The sequence below is a fragment of the Micromys minutus genome (assembly GCF_963924665.1).
Source record: "Micromys minutus genome assembly, chromosome: 31".
Classification (NCBI taxonomy): Eukaryota; Metazoa; Chordata; class Mammalia; order Rodentia; family Muridae; genus Micromys; species Micromys minutus.
The window spans coordinates 12,354,673-12,368,501 of NC_137966.1; the positions used below are offsets into that span (position 1 = coordinate 12,354,673).

General features: G+C 42.5%; 1 protein-coding gene across 5 annotated transcripts in view; it reads right to left on the bottom strand.

The window, feature by feature from the left end:
• FBXW11 (F-box and WD repeat domain containing 11) overlaps positions 1-13,829 on the bottom strand; it is an 89,652-nt gene that overhangs the window by 61,846 nt on the left and 13,977 nt on the right. The window contains exon 1 of one of the 5 annotated variants that reach the window (XM_080908122.1): positions 1,769-1,857. The exons of the other annotated variants lie outside the window; for them this stretch is intronic. The gene's annotated coding sequence lies outside the window, so the exon portion shown is untranslated. Of the gene's footprint in view, positions 1-1,768; positions 1,858-13,829 lie in introns of those variants that run through there. 5 annotated transcript variants of the gene reach the window in all.

Below are 13,829 nucleotides of genomic sequence, written 5' to 3' on the forward strand. Positions count from 1 at the left end.
CTGATCCTAGTAACCCTAAATTAGAATGGCAGCTCCACAGCGGACAGATCTGCCTCCTGGTATGCAGGGACAGGACAGCAGAGACAGCAGCTCCGGGCTCCTCCCACCTGCAGTAAAGCAGCTGCCAAAACCTCCTCAGAAATCTCACCTCTCAGCTCAGCAGGCCTGCAATCTTCCTGGTTAAGATGAAGGCCAAGACAGTGGGAGTTAGAAGGCGTTAGGAGTGCTCCATCCCACACTCAGTTATCCAGTGGATAACTAACCAGACACACTGCTGGAAACAGTCTTTACTCAATAGAAAAGGGCTACTGTAGGAAATCCATGCACCTTGTAATAAGGAAGTCCCCATGAGCTACCCTAAGCCTAAAAACCCAGAAAGTCACGGGCCCAACATGAAAAAGGACAAAAGCAAACATTCTATACTCTTTAGTCTAACAACATCAAATAAAATGCAGCTAGGACCTTAACAGTAATTGATTCAAGCCGCTTTTAATTTAAATTTCAGGACTTGGTTGAAAACTCAAGTTGTCTTTTTTTTTTTTTTTTAAATAATAAAAACTGTCTTCTCATCAACTATGTTCACAATGTGACTACTCCTCCCTCCCTTTATTTACTGTTATAACAGGTCTGAGGAATTTATGATGAATAGCATATTTACCAATATAAACAAATATGTATCTTCCTACTTAGTCTCCAACCACCAACAATGCCAAGCAAGCCTTGCTTCTTACAACCTCAGCTTCAAGCCCCGTGGGATCTCACAAGGACCATTCCAGGGGCCATAAAATCTCCAATATGCACCTGTCAGAATTTCATATTTAGCTACTTATAATGTCCAGAACTCTAACTTAAGATTATTCATAGAAAACATGAAATTAGTCATACTAGGTTCTAGTAAAGGCAAATATAAATCAGGGTGGATATCACCTCTAATGTCAAACAAAACACTGGCCAAGGAATCGATGGTGCTCACTGATTCTGTCATTCGTCACCAGTTCGGAAACACTTGGAGTCAGTAAAAGACAATAACAGCTTTTTGGCATTTTTCAAAATCTGAAGGTTTATTAAAGGGAATAAATAAGAGAGAAATGTCCTAGGCTCTTTTTCTATTACCATAGGAACTACATATCAAATAAAAAAGCAGTTGCTGCCATCCTGTCTTCTCATTGGCCAGCTTGCAGAGCGCTCACAAAGGCTATGGCTGGTCTATTTCTAGATGGGACTGTCGCGACTTCCCAGCCCTGACTCCTCGGAGAGGCAATTCTTTTAAAGCAGTTGCATAAGTGTGCTGTCCTCTCTGATGTTTCTTCATTTAGAAATCTGCACTATTACTGATAGTGTAATTTGCCCTCGCAGGTACTTTTCTTTAAACCCCTTCTCACCAAATCAGCCATTACCTTCATCTCACTTACATCAGGATCCAGAGATGGCCAAGCTGAGTGTCCTCAACCCCAACTCATTCAGTAAAAATCTATCTGCATAGAAAAAAATAAAATAAAAAGACAAGACTTTCTCCTAGACACAGGAAGCTACCTGGACAATGTATAAACACACATACATACCACACGTAGACAACCTATCCAAAGGAGGGGGTAAAGCCTAAAATGACGAGTAGGGGCAGCTAGGGGAAAAGAAAAGATGAGTTTCGAAAAGAGTAAGAGCATAAGCAAAGGTAAGACTGCATGACCTCTGCAGGAGCAAAAGTCAGCTGGGAACCTGACACATGGAAATGCAGGGCCACAGAGGCAGCTCAGCAGCGAGCACTTACTGCTCTTCCAGAGGAATCTGGGGGATCTGACACTCTGGCCAAGTCCTTTCTTCCCGTAAGATCCCAGATGCCCCCATGAGGTGGAGTGTACTGTGTGCTTCAGCAAACACTGTAAGAAACAGCAAAGTCAAACATTCTGGTATGGGAGTGGTTTCTGTGAACAGTCACTAAAGGGAGAGATGTGGCTCACTCCTCCAGTGCAGACGCGTCCACAAGCCCAGCTCACTGCCTCCCACAGAACTGAAATCAGTGGGCATTTGAAAAACTGCAAAATAGATCTACTGCAAAACTGCCCCAAGCTTTCTCCATCTGGCATGACTCCTGACTCTGTAAACTAGGAACTAGTTTTTAAAGAGGAAGGTGAGCTTGGAATGCAGCTTACACCTGTAATCCCAGCTCAGAAGGCAGGGTCGCCATACTTCGAAGACCAGCCTGGGCTACAGTATGTCTGAGAACACCCTGGATGATAGAATAAATTCCCTGTCAGCCTGGGCTACAGTGGCCCTGTCTCAAGGGAAACACAAAAGCAAGAAAACAGCCAAAATCAAATCAAAACTAAACTAAAAGCAAGAAGGAAAAGGATGCTGATAGCAACCTTGGGAACTCAAACCTTCACACCATCTAAACAAGCCTTTGCTTGCTCTAAACTTCACAACTTCAGAAGTTAATCAGGCCCTACTTCCCCAAATAAACACCCCCGCAATGGGAGGTACTCCATGCTCACATTTTTACAGACAGCAGACTTAGAATGCAGTGCTGATCAAAGCCCTGCTTCTTAGAGAACAATGTGGAAGTGAAGAACCGCAAGCCTGGCTAACCTGGGCAAGCCTGGCTAACCTGGGCGTGTGTTGTTAGCCCTTATCTAAACTGTGAGTTACGTGTATTGTCTGATGTTGTGTGGATGAGTATTATGTAAGCAGTACATAACAACTCTGACTTAACTCTTTCTGCTGCATGGGTCCCAGCATAGAATCAGGTCCAGCATGGAATCCCTGAGCCATATCACCGGTCCATAATTGTATAATTACATTCACACTTTTCTCTTCCCATATGGCTACTGTTCCCACACCCTAATTGATTTTAGGTAATAAAGCTGTGTGCTTTACGGCCCACCAGGCACCCAGAACAACTGAGCTTGTCTTTCAGCCTGGCCTCAGTAAGAGGTTCCTGCTACTCCTTGGACGTCCCTCCACACGGTTTCCTACAGGTAAGGAGACTGACCACTCACTGCTTGAAGCCAAGGATTTCATTGCATGCTGGAGCTGAAAGGGCCTTTGCAACCATTGTGTTTGTGTCTTTCTACTGCTTCTCCAGTCAACTCCTCTATATCTCTAGCCTTCAGATGTAAGAACTTGGCCGTTCAAAGCACCTAATGTTCATGCTGACAATGGTAAAGTCAGCCTTTAACATGTGCACGGGTGCACATGACTATGGGTGCGCTGCAACACTGCTGAAGAGGAAGCAGCAAAGCCATGCGAAGGCCCGATATACAAAGATACAGGATTCCTACCAACCTGCCCAAAACCCTTCTAACCCTGTTTCAATAACTTTGTGATTGACTTAGCTTTAAGCAAATAACTAAAATACTCCACAACCCAGTAACACATGTGTATCTGGTCTTTGCTACTTTGTGAGTTCTTATTTTTCCCACCCTTTATTCCCCCAGTTTCACCTGCTACCACGGATAGGAAAGACAGGATAGAGGATGGAAGGAGAGGGACAGGGACACATACACACAGACACACACATACACACCCCTCTCAGGGGCCCTATCATGTATATACCCTCAGAAAAGTTCCAGAATTCCAAATGTCACACAGTCACAGAAACGATCTTCAGCTGACAAAGCCATGCCCCTGCTAGAGTGAGAGGCAAAACACGGTCAGCAGCTATGGACAATCAGAAGCAGCCCCATATCCCACACCTGGGATTAAAACAAAAGCACATTCTTATTGTGTGTGTGTGTGTGTGTGTGTGTGTGTGTGTGTGTGTGTGTGTGTGTGTTTTAAAGAAACCAGAATTCTCAGAACTTGACACGACACAGGTGTCACAGGCATAGTGAACTTTTTAGTAATGGAGCAAACACAGAATGCAGAAGTGCGACTACACACCTGTAACCTCAGGAACCAGGACTGCACGTTCCAGTTTGGTCTGTGCCATGCATTACAACTTATGAGCCGAACATTTAAGTCTGCAGGGAGGTACCTGGGACACGGCTAAGTCGGAGACATGCCTGCTTTGCAAGCAAGCAGCAGATCTAAAGTCAGTCCCTAGAACACATGCAAAACTGCCAGGTCTGGAATCTCACTTGGAATCTCAGTTCAGGGTAGGCAGAGAGAGAACACCTTTAGGACACCTGGGAGCACTCAAAAGCCAGTCTAGTCAACTTGGTGAGCCCCACAACAATGAAAGACCTTGTCTCAAAAGAGACAAACTTCCTGAGGATGACACCTCTGGCCCTGACTCAAACATGCACATACGTGGACACACAACTTTCACAAAAAGGTCGTTAGCTTAGTCAATTAACTGCTTGCTGTCCTCCCAAAACTGAGGAGGAAGAAACAGGCCAGGCCTTGGGGCTCCTTGACCATCAGCCTAGTTAATCAAGTTCCAGGACAAGAGAAAGAGATACAGGCTCAAAAACCTACGTGGACAGCATCTGAGAAAGCACAACCAACACTGACCTCTGACCTCCATACACATGTGCACGTGGAATCTGTAGAAACATAAACAGCTACTACAGTTGGGAGTGGTGAAAGTATCTTTGAGTTCAAAGCCAGCCTTATCTACAAAGTGAGTTCCAGGAGAGCCAAGGATACACAGAGAAATCCTGTCTCGGGGGAAAAACAATCAAATTACAAAGCCAAAAATAGGTTTAAATATAACAATAAATTAATAAAAACTATTAATTTTTCCTCAAAAACTATACTTACTTGTTATAACAGGTGATTTATTACAAGAAAGAGAAGATTATAAGCCATCAGCAAGAAATAAACCAATTTGTAGCTCAGTGTTCTCAGGTTCTTACAGAATCTATATGCAACAGAAGCTCGTAAACACCTGCTGAGCAAGCAAATAATCAGCAAGCCAACTCTCAAAAAGTCTACAGGATGAGCTGGAGAAAGGGCTCAGCGGTTAAGAGCACTGCCTGCTCTTCCAGAGGACCTGGCTTCAATTCCCAGCATCCACAGGGCAGCTCACAACTGTCTGTAACTCCCATTCCAGAGGCTCTACATACAGGCAAAATAACAATGCACATATAAAAAGTAATTTTAAGTCTACAGAAAAGTAAAAGCCTGGCCATGAAGTTTGCTGAACATCCACGGAGCTTTACCACATCCCCACCAGACTGCTTCAGTGTGCTCACACGAGCCAAGGCTGAATCAGAAGACTTGTGTGGGAGCTGAAGGAGAAATTGCTTCCCCACTAAGCTGGACAAGAGATCTGGCCAGGGCTGCTGAAGACACCATGACCTAACCTAGATCCACACATATCTTTCTTCTCCAATTAGAAATCCCCTTTCTTACCTTCAAATAGTTTTGAGTTTTATATGACTTTCAACTGGAAAATCCCAACAAACCTTTACTATTTCGTCCAAACAAATACAGGGACTAGGTGTGGCGCACAGGATAAAGACACTGCCTCAGTTACATGAGTCACTGTCTCAAAAAACTCAATTAAATTTAAAATAGATTTTACAAAATCCAGGCTGTAAAGATCTGGTATTCTGCAGCTGCTAAAACATTCTTAAGCCTCAGTTTACCTTCCTATGAAGTCATTAGTTTTGCTGACACAGTTTGAAACTGCCTAAAACATTCCATCCACACTAAAATTAGGAAGTTCTGCTTTATGTCAATGACCACATACTTAGAAAGACTATGGTGTACCACAATTCAAGAAGCACCACAGCACACTGAACGAAAAAAGCAGTTATCAAAGGAGATTTGGGGGATTTTGGTCTTGCTTCATATTATTTCTATTTTTTTCTAAAATACAAGTGGATACTTCTGCAAAAGAAAATATAAATTGGGGCTGGAGAGATGGCTCAGTGTGTAAGAGCACTGACTGCTCTTCCAGAGGTCCTGAGTTCAATGCCCAGAAACTACATGGTGGCTCACAACCGTCTGTAATGAGATCCGATGCCCTCTTCTGAAGACAGCTACAGTGTACTCACATAAATCTTTTTTAAAAAAGAAAAGATGAATTAAGTTTAAGTAAAAAGTATAGGAGGCCACTAATCGCACTATTTGGAACTGAACGTTTTCACTGGGCCACAGGAGCTGAGAGTAAAACTCAATGTGGAGCAGCCCGTGCTAATGTCTCCACGTTGAGTTACCTTCCTTCCTAGGAGTCAGACAAGCTTCCCACAATGCACGACAAAGCAGGTCCCTCCGGTCCAATCTTTCATCTACCCCTCATGTAGCCTGAAGTGACCTGGTATTAACACACCAGTTGTTTTTCTATTATTCATCTCCCTGTCCACAAAGAAACAGTCTGACAAAACCAACTGCCTCAGCCTTCTCAGCATGGAACTAACCTCCTCCCTGGCCTACTCAATACAATGACTGTTGAGTACACAACGTACACAATGTACGCAATGTGTGCAATGTATGCAATGTACAATGTACACAATGTACACAATGTACAATGTACACAATGTACACAATGTACAGTGTACACAATGTACACAATGTACAAAATGTACGCAATGTGTGCAATGAAGTGTTGCCTGATCCCAGACACACAATTTTAAACCAATCAAGATCTATGTTAGTTTGGTGGAGTTTTGTCCTTTTACACACTCAAGTTTTGTTTTGTTTGAGACAGAGTCTCACAACATAGCCCTGGCAGTCCTGGAACTCAGAGATCTGCCTGCCTCTGCCTCCCAAGTGCTGGGTTATAAAACGCACATCTATTACAAGATAGATAAGTAGCCAACAAGCACTTAAAAGCTAAGGAACATCAGTAGTCACTTTGTGGGTGAAACCATGAGGTTAAACCAAAATTAAAGAGGACCACAGCAAAGGCTCACACGAGTATAAAGAAAATTAAATTTGTGCATGTTGCTAGAGAAAATAAAAGCATATCTTACTGCTTTGGAGAAGATTCAAAGTTCATTTTTCTAATTACATGTGCACGTCTAGTGGTATGATGACTACAACGAATACACAGTTCATCCAGACTCTGCTGTACCCTCTGCCTCCTTCCAGGAACTCCCTAAGTGTTGGCCCTTCCCAAAGGATGGCCACTTCCTATCTCTAATCGACCCCTTCAACCAGACCTGAGCTTCTGTGGGTAACTCACAAAAGTTGTTTTGGCAGGGGAGTTGCCAAACAGCCACCTCTGGCACCTCTTGATCCTTTATACCATCCTTTCATGGAATGAAGCTATGGCTCCATAGTTAAAGGGCACTGACTCCAATTCCCAGCACCCACATGGCAGCACTGTCTATAACATGACACCAGTGCCAAGGAATCTAATGCCCTCTTCTGGCCACCTCAGGTACTACATACACATGTAGGCAAACTACTTGTAAAATAAAAATAAACAAATCTTATAATATCCTTTCATAAGGCTAGTAACCCTAAATAAAGTGTTCCCCGAATTCTCTGTGCCAGTGTAGCACACTACTGAGCATGAGGAAGAGGGTTGTGGAAACTCCTAAGGTCAGCAGGTCACAACGTGGATCTGGGAAGTGCTGTCTGTAATAGGCAAGCGGGGACCTAACACAAATGCTAAGTAGCATGGAGCTGAACTGAGGAGCAGGATCCCTGGTAGGAATATGCAAAGAACTGGAGAACTGCCGATGTAAGACAAACCCAAACACACAGTGTCACAACTCTTAAGAGTGTAAAAAGGGGGCTTTTTACCCTTTGAATTCAAACTGTGCGACAATTCCACATCTAACTGCAAACAAACATCCTGAAAGGTCTACATGATGCTCTCTTACACTATTCCCAAAAATCAAACAATACAAACAAACCCTCTAACAATAAAAGATGGGGAGATGGTTCTCAGTAGGATAAAAGATGCACTTGCTGCACAACCGTGAGGACCACACTTCCAACTCCAGCACCACACAATGAACTAGGCAGCCCACAGATGTCTATGACACCTAAGGGATCAAACTCCTTTTGGCCTCAAGGGCACATTCCTGTACATGTGCATGTATTCTACAAAACACACACACACACACACACACACACACACACACACACTAAATATTTTTTAATGAATGAATGTGTCTTAAAGCCATGCTGAGCAGAACAAAGAAAACATACCTGAGTACACAGTGTACAGACAATGCTAAGACTCTATCCATGTGAAACTCCAGAAAGACGGGATTAACCAACAGATACAGAAAGCAGGACACTGGGGACAGTGGGAGAAGGGTAATGACTGCAAAGGGAAGTGAGCACAGACATGAACAAGGCATGTGCTTATTATGGTGGTGGTTATATGAGCATATGTTATTTCTGAAAACTCAAAACACGACACTAAACTAAGTAGTATATTTAACTAAACATCAACTCTACTAAGCTAATTAAATAAAAGCAAATAAAGGCCACAATAAAGATAACAGCACAAACCCATTAGACTGACCCACAAGGACTGGCAAACCACCAGGTGATGACTTCTAGTGGAACTCTACCTTAGCAATAGAAGCTGGACTAGCACCTGAGGCAGGCTCAGAGGACACCTGAGCTGTCTTCTGTAAGTTCCCAATATGCTATCCACAGCCCAACTCTTCGTCAGTTGTCTTAGCTAAGTTCCCTATGTCCACCTGTGCCCACCCACAAGCCTCAGAGCTGTACACTCAACCAAAACTTGGGGTTCTGTCCACTTAGAAGTGTTATCCACAAGAGCAGCCAAATATTCGAAGCCACGCCGTTATTTATCAACAGCACTCAAGTGCTCAGCAACTCAGCTATACAAGCTACCTGGTAAGAGCGAAGGCTAGAAATAGAAAACGCAAAGCGACAAAGATTACAGATGCGCAAAATAGGAGCACTTCACAGATAGAATTATGGGCAGAGTGTAAACCACTGTGAGAGCTGGTAGGCATTGTCAACTAACTCAAGGGCTTTGGAAATGATCTCTATCCTATCCTGAGTAGCAGTCATACTGTGTGTTTTTATTTGGTTTGTAGTGCTGAAAACTGAACTCAGAGCCACGCCCATTCAGGAAAGGCACTACTACTGAGCATAATCTTCGACCCCAGTACTTTGTGTTTTAAAGAGTTCTGTAAGACCTCACAAGCCTGGCAAGATGGCGTATGCATTTCGGCATGACCCTGGGGACCTAAGTTTAATCCTTTAAAAAAAAAAAAAAAAAAAAGCTGGGCATTACAATTGGAATTCCATCACACCTATGGTGATTCTCCTGCCTCTGCATCAACACAGCAGGACAGAACCAACCCCCAAAAGTTGTTCTCTGACCTCCAGGCACACTATTGTGTATGTCTCCACACTCACACTCATACACACATTAGGTTCTTTTGTCATTCCTTGGGCACACTGTGCTCACATGTATCAGTGCAGTCTATCCACCCTACAGCTAAAATGACTCACTTCTCTTCCACCATCTGTTACTAGTTTGTCGTTTCTTCCATAGAATAATGCAACAGTCTATTAACTGCTCCAACTTTTCTCATTTCAATGCTGCCTCCAAACTGACTGCCAGAATAATCTTTCTAAAGCACAGATGCTACTCAGCTTGCACAATCCATGTCCACTGCACTCATCTTCTGGTTCCAGCAAGAATCCCAAGCCCAGAGCATCAGCAGGTAACATGAGGAGAGCAGGACAGCAAGGCAGACAGGAAAGCATGAGCTCTGCTCCAAGAGGCCAGGAACCACTGTGCTCCAGATTCTCATACAGAACCAGAAATGGGTATGCCTGTATGCAAAGTCCCAGTCCTTAAAAGCTATGTGATCAAATAAAATTGTCTGTGGGTTTCCTGTCCTTATGCAAACTAGTCTGTAACTTGTGACCAAGTTTAGTTATGATGGACCTTTTCATCTTCCTCAGTGGCTTTACTCAGGCTCTGCTAAGCAACCCATAGGACTATTTACTCATCCCTTCTCATGAAATCACACACCCTTTGCCAGGCACAGTAACACATACTGGTGATCCCAGCCCTTGGGAGGCCAAGGTAAAACTGACATACATTCAAGGCCAGCCCAGACGACACAGCTAGACTCTACCTCAAAAGAAACTTGAGAGAGAGCAGATTCCTGCTCTCACATGAACATAATTAAAAATTAAAGGGGTAGAGAAACAGCTCAATGGTTAAGGCTGCTTGGTGTTCTTGCAGAAAACTAGGTTTCGGTTCCCAGCATCCACACGGTGGTTCACAACCAAGTGTAACTCCAGCTCCAACGAATTTGAAGCCCTTTTCTGATCTTCATGGGCATCAGGTACATGTGTGGTGCACATACATACATGCAGATAAAACACTCAAGTAGAGATATAAACTAATATTAAAGAGAAAATAAGATAGACAATCCTCTACCATTGTCCCCTGATTATCTTTGCTATGACAGTCCCCTGCCACAGTACATCTATGTCCATTTCAAATTTCTACCAAGCCTCAACAAATAGCTTTTAAAATATGTCTTATGTAGCTGGAGAGATGGCTCAATCTAGTTGCACAAGCATAAGGTTGGGAGTTCAGACTTTAGCAGCCATGTAGAAGTTGGGAGTGTTCTACGTGTACTTTTAACTACTACATAGCCAAACAGTACAGGCTCCAGACCCATCGAGAGACCCTATCTTAAAGAGCAAGGCAGAGACTGAAGAGAAAGAGACCCAACACCTTCCTCAGGCCTTCGGTGCAAATATGTATGCATACACCACACAAATATAATCAGCACTCACAAACAAGATAAGCAAATAAAATTTCCCTTATAAAACTTTTTCTAACTCCTGCAATATCAAACAAATTGATTTCTCCACATAAGACTGAAAACTACTGGAAGTAAAATACATATATCATTCTATTCTGTATTCCCCAAAACACTGAAAAGGACATGCTCAAGAATGAATGAACTACTTACCTACTTATGTAACAAGAGCAACTCACTTTGATGACCATTATGTTAACAAGATCCCTTAGAGTTTTTCAATATTGAGACTATCAAGCTCAGAGGAGAAAACTGTAATATTAAATTTGAATCAGAAATAAGATGAACTCAGTTTCCTTTAAATGTACTTCTTAACACTGTTTACCACAAGGGTCTACAAACAGTGACAAGAAATAGTTTCTAGAAATAGCCCTATAAAAAAAGCCAGTGTCACACAACAGAGACCTAGGACAATCTGGTCTCAAAAAGCTGGGAGACACACAAAGACTGGCGGGGCCACATCAAAAGAAAATGGGAGCTACTAAATGGGGCTCTTTCTCTCTCATTAACCAAATCTGGGACACTGAGAATCAGTAAGGATGGTAACTGGCTGTTAGCACACCGAATAAACAAAACCCACCAGAGTACAGTGGCACAGAAAGGTGGAGAATCAGGCTAGCTCTTTGAACACTAGCTAATAAACAGAAGAAGAATGACAACTAGACCACAATTCTGTAACCCTACTGCAATAAAAGACTTGAGGGTTGGAAGCTGGAGTCTCTAGGTGAGAAGCTGTGAGTAAGAAAGACTGTTACAAGGTGCCAAACAGTGCCCTGCAGACAGCCTTGCCAAGAGCAGAGGGGAAAACTGCAATTATTACAGAGATCGCTGCTGCCACCTTAACCAAGGAACAGCTCTTACTGCCTGTGACATGATTTGATGTGAGGGACGATTCTCCTATGATGAAGCATTCCTACCAAAAAGCTTAGCTTGGATACAGCTCACCAAGCTCCAGTTTACAGGAACTAGAAGCTAAAGAGCAAATGTAATGACACTGTAAGGAAAGAGATGAACGTGGATTCTGTGCGTCACTGCACACTGTAAGGAACTGTAAGGAAATAGATGAACGTGGATTCTGTGCGTCACTGCACACTGTAAGGAACTGTAAGGAAATAGATGAACGTGGATTCTGTGCATCACTGCACACTGTAAGGAACTGTAAGGAAAGAGATGAACGTGGATTCTGTGCATCACTGCACACTGTAAGGAACTGTAAGGAAATAGATGAACGTGGATTCTGTGCGTCACTGCACACTGTAAGGAACTGTAAGGAAATAGATGAACGTGGATTCTGTGCATCACTGCACACTGTAAGGAACTGTAAGGAAATAGATGAACGTGGATTCTGTGCGTCACTGCACACTGTAAGGAACTACCTAAACTGGGCTCTTCCAAGAAGTCAGTGGGGAAAAGGAAAGATAAATACCTTGCTCTAAATTAAGACAGCAGAGACAACTAAGTACAAATTTCCTACCAAAATGTTTGCAACTACTCTCAAAAGTTTTTGCAACAGAGAAAAGATTTGTACCAGGGTAAGAAAGAAAGGGAGGGGGTGGTAGGGAGAAAAATAAGAAGGGAAAGAACAGAGAAGATGCAAGGTGGCTCGTGATGATTGCTGAGCACAAAAGAAGGCCTCTGTCTGCCTGACTCCCAAATCCATGTATGTACATAAGCTATTTTTCATGCAAAGTCAAAGAGCTTAACCTCTGTGCTAGAGCAACTACCCCTCGAGCGGGAGGTTTGGGGGCTGGTCAGGGACAAGAACAACAATTTTTAAAGGTTCCAGTTTAAAGTCCACTTAACACCATTAGGAAATGAGTCAGTCTGAGGCAAAGCCTGTGCAAGATACAATGTGAAGGATCAAACTCAAGCCCTGCACATGTCAGGCAAGCCACTGAGACAAATCCCAGCCCAAGGCCAGATTTTTCAAAGTACCTACCTAGCCCAACTCCTCCTCAGAATCTGCCCTAAAGATATACATACTACTTCACATGTGAAATGGCACATGTACAAAGTTATTCTTATAGTCCTATATGTTATAGCAAAAGACTGAAAATGATTCACATATCATTCATCAGTCCAGACTAGTTTCACAAATTACAGCCTATGTATACCACAAAGCAGCTTGCATTTTAAAAAGCATCCCCTAAAAATTGAGTGTCCTTTAGGAACTGATAGCTAATATGATTGCATCATATTTTACATTAAAGTGGGCTATACAGATGGCTCTTCAGTTAAGAACACAGGAACATGAATTCAATTCCCAGCACCCACATCGTAGCTCACAACTGTCTATAACTACAGTTCCAGAGAAACCAATATCCTCTTCTGGCCTCCTCTAAAACCAGGCACATATTTGTGGTACACAGACATGCATACAGGCAAAAACAAACAAAAAACACTCATACATGTAAGAGTAAATAATATTAAATAAAATAAATTAAAAGAATAATGTCCAGGCCATACATGATAGAACATGCCTTTAATCCTGGCACTCAGGAAGCAAAGCCAAGCAAATCTCTGGTCTATACAGCAAGTTCCAAGCTAGCCAAGACTATAGAATGAAACCCTCATCTCAAAATAAAACAACAAAAACATTAGTAATAAAAATTAAACAGGCATATATAGAAAAAGGTTAGGTGTGATTACGTATATCTTTTGCATTGTGTACTTTATGGCTCAGACAGTAGATACATATAATTTACTTTAAAATGTGTTAAATATTGATGGCCATCTCCAACAGTCTTAAAATATCTTAAGATAAATCTAAGATGACTATAGCATGTAGTAAAAAAAAAAAATTGCATTAAAAATCCCTTACGGGGTCTCTTCCAGAACCCACATGACAGTTCATAACCATCCCTAACCCTCTTCTGGCCTCTCTGGGCACTATACACAAATGGTACACATACGTATATACATGCAAACACCCACACCCATAAAGTAAAAACAAATAAATCTGTTTTAAAATCCCCTAAGGCAATGGTTCTCAACCTGTGGGTTGCATCCCTTTGGGATTATATATCAGATATTTACATTACAATTTATAACAGCAGCCCAATGGTTAAAAAGTAGCAACAAAATAATTTTATGAGTTGGGGGGCCCTACAACCTAAGGAACCAAATTAAAGGGTAGGGTCAAAGTGTTAGAAAGGC